A 16,192-nucleotide genomic window follows, 5' to 3' on the forward strand; every position below is an offset into this window, starting at 1 on the left:
GTTAGGAGAAATTTACCGCACTTTTTTCCTGCATTTTACACATTGAAAATTTCCGCATTTTTACATTTCAGCCGTGTCACATATTATGATATAAGTTGCTCATTTAAATATATGATAGCAGCACTTATGTTATATTAGACATTACCCATTAGCGTAGCAACTGCAAAAAGATCCATAATCACATTAAAACACATTTACAAACAACAATAGCGCAAATCATTTTGTGTGCACTAGACCTTATAGCTACTGAAACAGAAATAGTAACTTAATTAAATTTAAAAGGTGTTTTAGACCAATTTGCAGCTATAAAGACAAAAAAAAACTTACATTAGATTTTCTACTTACTTGACTTGCACAGTGTAACATTCTGGTTTTTATTTAATTACATCAAAATTTTATATAAAATTGAGGTTCTTGTTTTCATGTATAATTTTTGTCAAGAAAAGGAAAGGGGGGGAGTGGAGAATCAATTTAGGGGCCCGGATTAAAGTTTTGTGGGCAGGCATATTTTTTGTTGCTACGCTACTGTAGACGAGTAAGTATTTTTGGAGCACTTAGGAACAGTCATAGTATAAGGATGAGACTTAACTGAATGACGAGAACGAAATTGAACACGAGAATGAATTTTAGTAGATGGCACAAGTATACTATTTATAGAAAAGAGAAAAAAAAGCAACATTACAACGATGTGACGATGGTGAAAGGTTTGTTGCAAGATTTATGTTTAAAATGTATTTTTGCACCTTGTCTAAAAGAGAAATGGCATCATTTGAAGATTTGATCCAGATATGACAACAGTATTTCATACAAAGAAAGATATGATATTTAGAGATAAATTTTGCAATCGATTTGATATATGGTTTCCAAGAAATATTAGAAGTAAGAGTTAATACTTGAAGACGACGGGTAGATGACTCATTGAGTAAATTACTGTTCATAAATATAGGAAGATCTAGATTTTTGCAATAACGATTAGCTGAAAAAAATTGAGTTTTATCTAAATTAAAATTCATCAGCTTCCGAGAGCCCCATGCTGTAGCAGAAGTGAGATTCTTTTTAAGCTCAAATGCCCCCTTCAAGCATTCAGAGAGTGTTAGCTTCTTATCAAGACAAGAATAAATGTTAAATCATCAGCGAACAATGCCATCTTAGATAGGATAATTTATGGGAGATTTTCGATATAAATCAAAAAGACTATAGGGCCAAGGATAGATCCTTGAGGAACCTCTAAAGTTGCAGGATATGAAGAAGAGTAATGTCTATCGAGGACCACTATTATACTACGGTTGGTAAGGAAGAATTCATGTTACCTGATACACCGTAAGAAGAGAGCTTATGAAGAATACCAGCATTCCAAACCTTATCAAAGGCTTTAAAAATGTTGAGAGCGATAGCCTTAATCTCTCAGCATCTATCTAACGCACAATAAAATTTATCAGTTATTATCCTTAACAAACCAGCAGTAGAACGAGAAGACCGAAATCCATATTGATGATTAAAAAGTTATTAGATTCAAGATGAGAGATTAAGTGTTTGTTAACTAAAACAAATCTTCAAAAAGTCAAAAACCTTGCTTACGATAGGGAGAAGATTAATAGGATGGTAGGTAGACGAGTCAGATTTCTCTCCAGAATATTTAAAAATAGGAATTACAGATGCTGTTTTCTAGCAGGCTGGAAAAAAAAACTCAGATAAGCATTTGTTAAATATTTTTGAAAGTATTGACGACAGCTCCGAAGAACACTTCTCCAAGACTATAACAGGTATGTTGAAGTCTTGCACAAGCTGTAGAAGGGTTTAAGCAGGAAGTTACTTGAACCTAAGAAGTTACATAAAAAGCATATTTTTTAGCAGGAAGACAAAAGACCTACCCAAGAGCCATCACGAAGAAAATCACGGAAAGAATTCAAGTCAGCTTTAAGGTAGTTTTAAGAGGTACAATCATATGGAGATTCTGAATTAGAAGAAGAATGAGAAAACAGTTTTAGAGAGATCAAACCGTGATCAGAAGCACCCTAGGGTAAATGTAGAGAAACTGAGCACTGAATAGGGTCAGAAGCAAGACATAAGTCGAGTAAATAATTCGTATTGTCTGGAAAGCAAATTAGAAAGCCGACAAATTGTTTTAGAGATTGATAAAGACAAAAGTTGAGGGCCGTAACTTCTGCAGAGTCACTGGCACTAGAACCAAGCCATTCAGTGTGATGATCAACACTAAAATCACAAGATGAGACAGCTGAACTCAAATAAGTCTCACAAAGAGCAAGTAGATCTGGTACAGATAGTAATCAGTACACTATCTAACAGTCCAAGCTATTGCCTCATTACTATTAATAAACCCTAAGCCGTAACAAAGGGTCAAGTAAGTAGAAAATCAATTATATCAATTATATATATTAATATCAATTACATTTATTATATATATTGATATCAATTAATAAATATTTAGCAAATATCTTAGTAGTTTCAGTAAGTTTTGCATGATCGTTTGTGAAAAGAATAAAGAGGAGCGGGCAAGAACAGAACATTGAGGAACATCACTGAAAACATCAACTCATACAGAGCTGGTATTATTGTTTGTAACGCATTATTTTCTGCCTACTAAAAAGGATTTAGTTCATTGTAGGAGTTTGGATCTTATTTTTAATATAAGTCTGTTGTGAGGTACAGAGCCAAACGCTTTGGCTAAGATAGATTACATCAATAAGCTGGTGAGATGCTATGGAAGACGAAGTAATATCAAAAGTATCTATAGGATTATTAAGCATGACTTATGATAAAGGAAACTATGTTGATGTGTAGAGAGCATGTTATTACTGTTAATGTGCTTTAAAATTTTGTTATTTACAAGTTTTTTAAAGATTTTGCGGACAACATAAATTAGTGAAATAGGTCAATAATTTTTGTCAAGTAATTTATCTCCCTTTTTTATTAGACCGGACTTATATAAGCTAATTTCCAGAAAGTAATATACTATTCCAGAATTAAAAGGTTCATGAAAGGTTTTTGATAGTGAAGTTACATATCAATGAGATAGAGAAACCCAAGTTTTCACTATGAATGCATTCGGATTTAATATTACTTTTATTTAGTGATACAAAATATTCTGAGATCTCAAGTGTAAACATAGATTTAAAATAGGAGTTCAGAAGATCAACTTTATCAGAAACGACTTCAACAATTTTGCCTCGTATATCTTTGAGAGAACGAAATATATCTTAAATTTTTATTTGTTTGTTAAGGTCTATATTTTGATTTAAAGAAGCTTTTTGGTATAAAGGTTGTAGAATAAATAAGTTTAAGAACCAGGTATGCTATTTAGGGAGGGACAACGGTGCATTGACTTATTTTACACAAATTTAAAATTTTTCATTTTTTAGTTAGATCCTTCGTTTTCAATTAAATGATATCCCTGAACTACTTCAATAACTACTTCAGTAAAACTTATTTGGTCTGAAGTTGTAATAACAGCTGATCTTTATAAAATTTTATTGTTATTCTTATGACTATTTTTGTCATAATTTTATTAATTAATGTAATATATTACTGCCAGTCATAAGCTATTTTTGCATATAATTACGCCCTCGACACTTTTGTTTATGTATAAAAGTTGATAATAGAATTTGAAAAAAACAGTGTTAAAATTAAAAGTAAACATAGTTGTCGTATTAACAGAAGTCCACCAAAGGAATCAGTCAGAGTCTATTTAGCATATTTTTAGGCTGATTTGAAATATGTTGCAACCCATTCTAAACACTATGAATCATAGTTAATACTATGAATTATGTTGAGACTATATTATGATACTACAATTATAAATGTTTAGACGCACAAAACTTAGTAAAAAGGTTAGCAATTTAGTATGTAGTAAGGAAATTCTTAAACATAAAAATTAAGTTTTCAAAAAGCTTATGAAAAGGTTACGCTGTGCGAAATCAATCTTGCTGGGTCACGAGCAAAAAGTAAACCACGAGCGAAAACAATCTTACTCATCAATCAAACTTAAGCTTTTTAGAACTTGCACAAGTTGTGCAAGTTCTGAAAAGTTTAGCCAAAATACATACACTGAAAACAGTTACTATATTCTTTTTAACTTAAAATTCTTAAAGATAGCATTGAGAAATTTTGTGTATGTCCAAATTATGAAAGTAACTTGAATGGTTATAATGATTCCACACTTAGAATGGGGTTTTCTCGCAAATTAATTATTAGTTGCAAAAAATTTATTTATGAGTTTAATAGATACACTTCAAACGAACTTTATAAAAGTAATTCAAAGCAAGGAAGAAATTTATTTGACGTGAATTTGAAAGTAATAGTAGCTTTCGTGAAATAGGTAAAGGGCATGAGGCTATAAAAGATTTTTCTCGTATAATGAGTATGTCATGTGTGAAAAAAAATGCATTCAATAATGCAATGAAAATAATATCAAAGGCTTACCATTCAGCCGAATTACAATCTATGAAAAATGTTGTAGATAAAATTAAAAATAGTTCAAAAAATAAAACATCTACTGGAGAAAATTTGATTAACGTTTCTAACGAGGCCATAGTTCTTTAAATGGAGTAGTAACAGCTATAAGCGAAGGGAGCTGCATTGACTTTGCAGTGCTCAGTAAATATTGCTGAGGATGCCAAATATGGAAAAACAAAATTAATCATCCTATGAATGACTGTTGGAAAGCTAATCATAAATGTCATCTGAATCATTTCAAATCTTCAGGAGCTATGGAGAAAGGTTCTGGTGCAGAAATATTTTCTAGATCTATAAATAACTATGGACATGGCCGTCCCGAAGAGATTTTAATGGGTGAGGGGGGTGACATATCTGTTTTTGGCCGACTAAAGCCAAAAAATTTTTTTTGCCGACTAACTATTCTAAAATAAAATAAAATAAAATTTAAAAAAAAAATCCTCGTTAGCCGACATTTGCCAACTATAAATCCAATTTTGCCGACTCCAGGTTCAATTTGCCGACTAATAAACTTCGTGGGGGAGGGGGGAAGGGTTAAATACCCGCTACGCTCCCACCCCTCGGAACCTGGCTATGGGATAATTTATAAGTACTATTTGGGTGATGGGGATTCTTCATCTTTTAATGATCGTGTTAGTAGTAAGCCAAATAGTAAATGTGGCGTTTAACTGCAGAAGCTTGAATGCCTTGGGCATCGTTGAATGTGTGGGAAATCGTTTAAGAGAGCGAAGAAAGCAAAAACCTGTTAATTTTTTTGAGGAAAAAAAAATTAACAGGTGTTGGAAGCTGTTCTAAACCATTGTGCTAACTTTCCAGACAAATTGTGGCGTTATTTACTATGTCCTAGAGGATTAAATAGTTGGTGTAGGTGGAAGAATTGTGAAGAAGGAATTGATAATTACAAGCCTAAAGTAAATATTCCTATGTGGATTTGGGATATTATAAAAAAAGGTTTTGATGACTTATCCGATGATTCACTTCTTAAAAAATGTATTTATGGAGATATACAAAGTTGTAATGAAGGACTTAATAACATAATATGGTCTCGATGTCCAAAAAATGTTTTTGTTATAAGATTTTTGCTTAAATTAGGTGTTAATTCTGCAATACTTTACTTTAATAATGAAAAAATAACAATGAAAAAAACTTAAAAACTCCGTTAAGTCCATATGTACCAACATATGGTCTTAACAGAGTTTTTAAGTTTCTTTATGTAAAATTTGATCTGAAAAGTTCAATAGCATTTCATCAAAAAGATACGAAGCGTTTAAAAAACATGCCTAAAAAAGATGATGTCAAAATTAAAAAAAGATGAGAAAAATTGAAAGCATTAAAAAAAGGTTGTTTTGATAATATAAAAGAAACTTCAAACTTTTTATGCTTTTGTGTATTGTTTTTCTTATTTTCTCAGAATTACATTTTAACGATACTTAGTTTGACTTGCAACATCTTAATATTGGGGAAAGCAATTTACTTCAAATTTTCAGGAGTTATTCAAAATACCTAGATGAAAGGAATGAATGTAAAAAATTTTATATAGTACATTAATTTTTTTTCAATTTTAGTGTTTTACGTAGCTCTACCCCCTGAAAATATTGCAGAAAGCAAAAAATATTAAATAAAAAGACTATATATTGTTTGTTTCCATAAATTTTAATTCATTACCTTTATTTCATAGGCTGATGGACAATTGCTAAGTTTCAAAGCTTAAACATTACATAACTTAAAAATCGTGTAGCAAGAGTAGGTATAAAATGCTTCATTTTAACGTAACTTTGAAAATTGTCTGCTTTTTTATGAAAGATCTATATTTAGCGATATTTACGTAGCATGAAATGTATATACTTACTTAAATCAAATGGTGGTTTTTTAAAGTTTTTTTTTTTTGTGGTTATCCAACTTAACGTGTTTCCGCATAGTACCTATTCACTCAACCACCTTTCTTATTGTTAATTATCGTTTTTTTTCCCTCAAGACTGACCTTTTTCCTCATCACACTAAATGGCTTGGGTCAAATACCAATTACCCTGCTGGCTATAAAATTCTTATAAATTCTGTATTTCTTATTCACATGGTTAATTTTGTGACTCGTTTTCCAGACAATCCTAATTACTTTCGCTTCTTATTTTAATTCTTGTCTCTGACCCTAGTTTGTGTACAGTTTCTCTTTGTTATATAAAAACGTCAACGAAGACATTAAAAAGAAGCCATAAATGATTACATAACATTTTTATACGCAGCTGTTTTATACTTTAAATATTTGTATTTATTTCGATTTTATAACAGTATAAAAAGATTTTGTTTGTAATATTTGAATACAAAACATATTTATTTAATATACATTATTTTTTATTAAAGCAAAGACTAACTTTTTGTTATAATTTTATGGGGCGGGGGGCGGCAAGCTGCCTCTTGCGCTCACTAGTCCGGTCAACTGGCGCCCCCTAAAATATAAGTTTCTCTAACAAAACTCTGGCTTTATTTTAAACAGAAATAGAAAACTAGGTAACAAAAAATACCTGCTTCACAAACTTGCACGCATTTATAGCAGAAAACAAAACGGAGACGTTTTGTTTAAAGAAAATATCTCTTATAATCTTAATGTACACATTAAATGGAATTTTAACATAGTTCGGTGTATCAAACGTCAGATTTAGAAGATTTAGAAAAGACAGTATATTTGTTTTTAGTTGTGCTCAGAGAGATTTTGTTGGCTTTAAACCATTCATTGAGGTTGTCAAGTTCATGATTTATAGTGATAAAGATTGTCTTATTGTTAGAGTGGGTACAATAAACTTGAGTGTTGTCAGCAAAAAGAATGAAGTTTAGTATGCTAGATGATTAATAAATATCGTTGATATAAATAATAAACAATAAAGGCCCTAGAATAGATCCCTGTTGAACTACGCAGGTAGTGTAATTTTTTCTAATTTAGTGTAAGTTTTGTCTTAGGATACACATTGTTTGAAATTTTTAAGATAGGAACAAATCTATTTAAAATTATTGTTTTGACTCCATAACTTTTAAGTTTTAACAGAGGACTATCATGGTGCACAGTATCAAAGGCTTTTGAGAGGTCAATAAACACTCCAAGAGTATATAGTTTGTTTTCAAACCCATTTAAAATTTCTGAAACTAATTTAATTACTGCATGTTCTGTCCAGTGCCCTTTTCTAAATCCGTACTAATTAGGGATGGCTCTTTTACTAACTTTTTTGTTACTTACACGAGTAAATTAATTTTTATCAAAAAGTAAATTACATAAGTAATTTTAAACGTTTTATGTAAATTTACATTTCCGTATAAGTAATTACTTTATAATGTTTTTTTACTTTCAAAAATAAATTATGTAAAAGAAGATTACATCAAAAAGTAATTTACTTTTACATGTAAAAGTAAGTTACATGAAAATGCTGTTTACTTTTACATTTAAAAGTTATTTGCTTTTACATTTAAAAGTTATTTTTTGAAAATTACATTACATAATATAAAAGTTTCTTAAACTGTAATTTACATTTACCTATATAAAAGTAACTAATTAAAAAAAATATATATATTAAAAAGTAACTTGCATATGAAATTAAATTACATAAATGTAATATGCTACCAAATGTAAATTAAATTTACAAATAAAATTTTGTAAGTAGGAATTTTTTATATCAAAAGTAATAACGAATCTTTATTAAAAATAAATTATGTAACACAAAATTTAAATTACATAGGCTTACACTTAATATAATTTGTAAAGTAAATTAAAAGTAATTTATATAAAGTAAGTAAAAAAATTTACTTATATTTTACAATAACTTTGACAGCATCTTGTACAAAAGTAATGCAAAAAAGTAAAACTTAAAGGCACTAACATTCAGTTTGCCGCAATATTTGATTTGCGCGGTTTTAGGTATTTCTTCCTAAAGTTTGAAAATATCAGTAATGGGTTTCCGCCCATGATTAAAACCCTCTCTAGTTCCGGTCCATGATAGTTTTAGCTATAATAAACATTCTCTGAATCAAACCGTCTCAAAAATGTTCACTCTCTGGCCAACCATTCGAAAGGTCTGGAGTTTAGACAAAGCAGAAACAAGGCAGTTAGCAGAAGACGCATACACCTATGGGAGACTCAGAAAGGGCAGTTTATTTGAAAGGAGAATAATTGGCACAATAGTTAGTTCTTTTTAACAAGTTTTTTGCGTAAATGTATTTATTATTTAAAAACTAAGGAGAGAAAGTTTAAACCTGTCCTGAATTATGGGGTTTATAACACCATGTCCTGAAGATTTAAGTGATCGCTTTATTTTGTAAAGATTTTTCGCCAATTTGATACAAAAAATGTCCGCTTGCTCAAGAATGTCCTTTGACTCTAAAAGACTTGGTTTAAACAACTACGGTAATTTTATATGGGCATGTAAATTTAGAGCTTTTTACGTAAATATCTTTATCTGCGTGTAGTATCAGTGACCTAGATACCGTAAGGCTAATATAAGCAAAACTTACAATCACACAAGTAACTGAACCTAGAGGCGCAAGGTTTAGGAGCCCTAAGATATATTTAAAGAACTTTTTTTGTTTGTTTTTTTGAGAAAAGTTATTGTTCCAGAGAAACAGGAATCGGGCACCTTGGCCACGTATGTCTACTGACCAAAAATACTTTGCTACGCCACTATGTAATATACGTATAACCCGAGATGTAGCTAAGTAATGATTTATATGTAGATTAAGAAATAATCTTAATCTACGCATCCAGTGATTGGAGTCTGGGAAAAAAAAATACCCTAAAACATTTACCATCTCTACCCTAAATGTGAAGGCAACAAATTAGTAACTTTTATTTTTTGTTTTCTTAAACTAAATTGAAGTCAACAGGTTTTAAAATTTAAAATTTAAAGGTTATGATTATATAAAGTTTACACCCAAACCGAATAAGGTGGTTGTTTCAATATTTTACTAAACATTCTAATGTGATATAAACAAGAATATACTTAAGTTTGGCACTTAAGTATGTTTTATTTACCAAATGTATATTTATTACCAAAATCATTGGTTTTTCATAATTATAATAATATTACATATCAAAATTTATGCAAATAGACATCATTCTATTATTGGTTTCCCTAAAGTCTTTAAATGAGTTTAATATGGTTTTTAACATCACATTAAAAGACCTCATTTGTACGTAACTATTATAATACTATTAGTTAAAGATGTTGCTGATTAAGTAATTCTAATCCGTTTGGTGATAATAGGAAACGCCGCATTTTCAAGTTATGAAACCTTTTTACATTGCTTTTCACGTGGAATAATACCACGCAATACTTGTATTTAAATCAATTTAAAAAGTAAATCATGTATTTTGTTTAATTTATATTTTCATGGATAATATTTTTTTAAACCATTTTATTTATATGTTAAAAAAATAAAATTATTCAAAATTTCTGTTATTTATGCAATATTTCTTCTGTTTTAGTAAATTATTTTAGAAAATGATTTCTCTTTTTCTAAAATAACATACTAAAACAGGAGATTTTGGTATTTCAGCTACACTTATATTAATTTTTTAAATATATTCCCAAAAAATACAAAACTATAATTGTCAACTAAAATAAACTTGTTAAACTCAAACTTAAGAAAAACACATGATCATTAATTTTAAATGACAAGTTTTTAATGACTTTGTTATGTACGGATATTTAGGGGCTTGGTAAAAAGACTAATTTTGTCTTTTTCTTGTCCCCGCCATTCGTATATATTCGTATATTTTACGTATATTTTAAGAAAAGTAATAATTTGTAACGGCAAATTTAGAAAAAAATTAAAAATCAACCACTGCATTAACGAATTTTAGTTACAAAAAAAAAATCAATGACGAAATAAAATTAAAAAAAAAATCAATTTGATAATTATCAAATTAATAATAAAAAAAATAAGAATAATTTAAACAATATTATAATATTGTTTGAAAAATACAAATGGTCTTTTAGACTAAAGTCGCTTATAAAAACTTAATTTTCTTCGTCATTTGTTCAACAAATTTTAAGTCATTTGATTTATTCACGAAAAAAGTGTTAAATTAACTTTCGCTCCGAACTTTTGAATGAGGAACAGAATTTGATTGTCAGACGAACTTATAACTTAATTAAAAATAATATTTTAAATCCCCTATATGATTGGGGATGTTGTTTAAAATTTATATGGTCATAGTTTTTGAACACTAAGATAATATTGCATGACATTAGAGACTTGTTAATGAACTTAAATTTAGTTTAAAATATTAAAAAAAAATGTACCTATATATAAATGTTATAAACTCATCGCTCTCACACTAATGGCATGAAATGCTATTAGTGTGAGAGCGATGAAAATAGCGATGAAATGGGAAATTAACATTTTAGGGGCTTATTGTTATCAGACTCCGATTATCGCAATACTTTTGAAAAGCTTTACATAAACATGAAAATATAAATGTTTGGAGTTTGCTCCATGTCGTTACATAAAGTTAAATTCTCAAACAAAAATAAAAAGCTTGCTACGGGCCTGATTTTAAATATGTGATTGGATCTGGTTGTTTAAATATTGTGATTTGCACTTTTGTTATCTTTTTTACTTTAAATTTTTGAAAATTTAAAGTAAAAAAAGTAACAAAAATCTACGGAAATTAAAAAACTTGAAGTTATTTTATGATAAAATAACATCAATACACTTTTCTTCACAATCGACTATATAATTTTAAATTTGAAAGTGCGCTTTTTTAAACCATCCTTCTAAATTCGCTAAATTAAATAAACTAAAATAAGCGGTTGTTTATGGCTGTGAAAGCGGTTGGCTATGAAAAGTTATAAACTTAATAAAGTTAATTACTTTTACTTTTTTAACTTTAATTTTTTAATTGATCTTGATGTTATTTACACTAGGTATTTAAAAGTTTTTTTAAAAGACTGTCTGGTTTAATGTTCTTGTGACTGTCTGGTTTAATGTTCTTGTGACTGTCTGGTTTAATGTTCTTGCTTTGGAAATGGCTCTGCATTTTGCAATTTTATTCTAAGTTTTGTAATTTGGCTTCTTTTATTCAGCGTGATTGTTGTTAAAAACCAATCTAACAAAAATAAAAGTTACTACTAAAAATGACTAACTAGAATAATCGTTAGATAATAGAATAATAAAGGAATAATTGTTGCCTGGAATAGACTAATTAAAATTAGTTCATTTCAGACAACAATTTTATGAATAGCTTTTATTAAATAAAGTAGAAAAAAAAATTATTTTCATTTCTGTTAGAGTGGTTGTTACTACCAGAGCTGTCCTGAACGGGGGGTGAAAGAGGGTGTCCTCCCCCCCCCCTCCCTCGAGCTGTTATATATGCATTTGAGTCAGCACATTTGTACATTTAGCATTTCAGTTGGCAAGTTTTGAAGTATAGTTGGCAAATGTAAAATATCAAGGACCCTTTTGTTATTTGTGCGTGTGTGTCACTCTAGTTGCCAAAAAACACATACGACCTGCTCCCCCATTGAGAGACCTCTTCGGGACGGCCCTGATAACAACAACTCTGAATAAGAGAAGCGAAAAGCAGCAGCGTCGCTACAAATATGTCCGGCTCCTTTAGGGTAAATTTTTAGGGTTACTAACCTATTTCCTCCCGACAAAAAAAAATAATACTAAAACAAATAAATCAAAAAAATGCCTTTTCATAACTTTTTGCAAAAAGTCTTTCTTTTTAAAAAGTTATAAACCCCAACTTTAATAGAAAACAAAATATTAGAGAAATAAATTAAGGGTACGACTCCCATTGCCCAGGAAACAAATTATTCACGCACGTTTATAGGGACTGCACAAATGCTTTTACACCTAAAAGTAATTTATTGTTAGGATGTAGTTTTATTTTACTTTGTAAAGTAAGTGTCAGGGATGCGGAGTCCCAAAAGGACTCCCTGCTTTATATCTTTACCTTTTCCAAGTCTGTAATGTCCAGAAGCTCTAAACATGTTTGTTGACTTATTATCTGCTATAATAAAAAAATTCATCAGATTTAATGACTTGAAACTTATTATTTTTAAGCCCGTAATCCTGGAGTCCCGGAGTCCTTGCCGCCATTATACCTAAGGACTCTGGGCTCAAAAAACAATTGTTCCTCTAACCTAAAAGTCTTAATTTTTTCCCTATAGGTAGTCCATAAACTTATTTATATTTTTAGAGTTCCTGGATACCAAAAACTATGATAAAGTAATCTTTTTGTGACTTTCAAATCCGGAGTCCTTTTTGGGACTCCGCATCCCTGGTAAGTGTAATGTTTTTTAAATATATTTACATAAGTTTACTTTATAAATAACTGTTTTTACATTTAAAAAGTTAATTACATTTCGATGTAAATTTTTTTACATAATTATAACCAAAATTACTTTTCAAAGTAATTTATTTTACACGAATTACCATTAAAAATAAGTTACAGTTACAAGTAAAAGTAAAAATGTAAATAACTTTTACTTGTAAAAGTAAATTACTTTTTCAAGTAACACTCATTTAAAAAACTTAACTTAAGTAATTAAGTTTTACACGTTTTATAATTTATGTAAAAAAAAAAACGAATTACTTTTAAATGTAAGTAAATTATATATTTTTATATGAGTTATGTAAAGTAATTTACGCTAAAAAGTAATTCGCGTTTTTACATCAAAATAAGTAAAAGTGCCATTCCTAATACTGATTGTTAATTAGAACTTTTTGATTTGTTAGATAATTGTCAAGTTTATTATGCATTACTCGCTCTACACCTTTTCAAGATGTAATTGAGAACTTGAAAGTTGTAATTAAGAAAAGTAAGATGTAATTGAGAAATACAACATGTAATTTAGAAGTCGCAATATGTAATTAAGAAACACAACATGTAATTAAGAAATTTATAAATGTAATTGAGAAACCCAACATGTAAATAAGAAATCGACATATCGTCGTTGGCCAGGTAATATCTCACTTGTGTAAAAAGCAAAATTTTACAGGAGACTGAAAAAACTATATATTTCAATGAAATGAGGTTTTAAAAGTAAAAGTAAAAAACAAATAACTAACAAATTATATTATAATTTGTTAGTTATTTGTTTTTTACTCTTACTTTTAAAACCTCATTTCATTGAAATATATAGTTTTTTCAGTCTCCTGTAAAGTTTTGCTTTTTACACAAGTGAGATATTACCTGGCCAACGACGATATGTAATTTGAAAAACAAAAGTTATAATTAAGAAATCGTAATATTTAAATAAGAATACATTATTTGTAATTGCGAATTCAATGTAAGATTAAAGGTCATTATAAAAGATCTTTTTGGACATGCATTTTAATAAGTTAATAATATCAAATTTTGAATTCGTATGCACTAGCAATACAGTAATACAGTAATGGAATTGAAAGACCGTTTTGTTATTTGTCAATACACTATGAACAGAAAGTCTGTTATTAAATTGAATCCGTGCAAGCATTTATTTCACCAAATTTGTTTACACCATTATCTGGAACAACCAGAACCACCTTGTCTAGTTTGTAGACATGAAATGAACAAGTTGAAAGAAAACATTTTGTCTAGTTTGTAGACAACTGAACAAGTTGAAAGAAAACATTATGTTTTGTCTTCATCGAATGATAAAAGAAGAGTAATTGAATGTGCTGAGCGAAGTGAAGATTGGGTGACTTTGGCGCAAACTTTAGGTGTCAAATATAAGACAGCATACAATTGGGTCCGCAGCGGAAATTTAAAATTTATTGAAAGAGGTGGTCTTAAACCATAAAAATTAACCGATGATCAAATCGAAGAAACACTAACATGGATAGAAAGTGACTGTCAGTTGACATTAGTGGCCTTTAAAACAAAGATATTAAGACAATTTAATATTAGCGTCAGCACAACCACAATTGCCAATTACCTCGAAGGCAGACTATTTTCATTTAAAAACGTGCTCAAGGAGTCTACTACAACGAATAGTAATGAAAACAAACAAAAAAGAGCTGAATATGTTAGAAATATTAACGAACACATCACAATTGGTCATCAGATAGTTTGGTTGAATGAAACAAATTTTAATCTTTTTGGTAGAAAAACGCAAGGACGTGCCAAACAGAGAAAAAGAGCAATAATGAAAATACCTTCTTCAAAAAGTGCAAACATACATTTGATTGCATCTATATCAACAACAAATGCCGTCATGATGGAAACTCGCAGAGGATCATTTAAAGCAGATTCTTGTAACGAGTGGATGTTGGCTTTGTTTAACCAGTGGGTTACATCCGGGAATCGTTTAAAGGATTCGGTCTTCGTAACAGACAATGCTCCATATCACGCTCGTTTGGAAAGGGTGTTTGAAAATTCACCGGTTGTTACGATTAGGACCCTACAGCCCAATGTTAAACCCAGTGGAAGCTATCTGGTCCAAAATAAAAATAAATGTTAAAAATGCTATTCGCATTCCACCTGTATTCGTTGCCGGGATTATGGAACAACGAATGCAGTAGTTAGAAAGAATTGTCACTGCGGCAAAAAATACAATAATGGGAGGTGATTGTACACGCGTTGTACAACATACGACCATGCATTACGCAACAATTTTAAATATGGAAGACGTCGTTGGTGCTTAACTGAATATTGCAATGATTTTTAATGTCGTTGTTTAAATTTAAATTTTAAATTTAAATGTAAACAAATTATTTGTATTTCATTTATTATTCATCTGAAATCTCAATTAAGTTTTTCACAAACAAAAATAAAAAAAAGTTTTAATTGACACCCAATAGGATTTTTCCAGTTTCCGCCTAAACCTCAAATGCCTTTTCATGGCTTTTTATATTTTATTGATATTATATTATTATTTCCAGCCTTAAATTACAAAGTATATTAGGACTACAAAGTTGAAAATACAAAGAACTTTGTATTCTTTACACTTTTCTCAATTACAAGTTTTATCTTCTCAATTACATCTTACGATTTCTTAATTACATCTTTCATGTTCTAAATTACATCTTACGTTTCTTAATTACAACTTTTAAGTTCTCAATTACATCTTGAAAAGGAGTAGTTTCAAAAGGTTAGGAGTAACTCAAAACAAAAATTTAAAGATATCAAGTTAGGGTTATTCAATAACATCAAAACTTCTTTAACAACCCTAGGGCTTATACCATCAAGACCTGCGCTTTTGTTTGGTTTAAGCAAACCGAAATTCATCAGGCAATACTTCAAGCTTATCCATTACGCAGTCCACTTTTTTCTGATATGATTATAAATTTTTTTTCTTGGAGTTATTTTGTTCGCTAGAATATTAAAAAAATAATATGTCAGTAATTTAATTTTAGATACCACTGACGGATTAGAGTATAGTCAAACCGGAGTAGTTTCAGAGACTAAAGATGAAAAATTATCTGTGATCAACAATGAAAATTTTTTTATGAATTAACATTATTTTTAATCAAATGTGAGCATGCTGAGAGCTTTAACTTTGAATTATCAATAAACCATTTTGATTTAATCTAGCGGACGTCCGTAAAACGTCTATACAACGCCATATCGACATTACAAGCCCGTATATGTTCTAACGTCCAACGAAAATTCTATATAATTAACCAAAGTAAACTTAGCAAACTCAAACTTTAGATGGTTTAGTGTCTTAGACGAACTTGATAGTTATGCTAAAAGGCACTCAAAAGGGTTGATAAAATATATCTATCTAAAGTGCAATTCCCAATA

Source organism: Hydra vulgaris, chromosome 02 (genome assembly GCF_038396675.1).
Source record: "Hydra vulgaris chromosome 02, alternate assembly HydraT2T_AEP".
Taxonomy (NCBI): Eukaryota; Metazoa; Cnidaria; class Hydrozoa; order Anthoathecata; family Hydridae; genus Hydra; species Hydra vulgaris.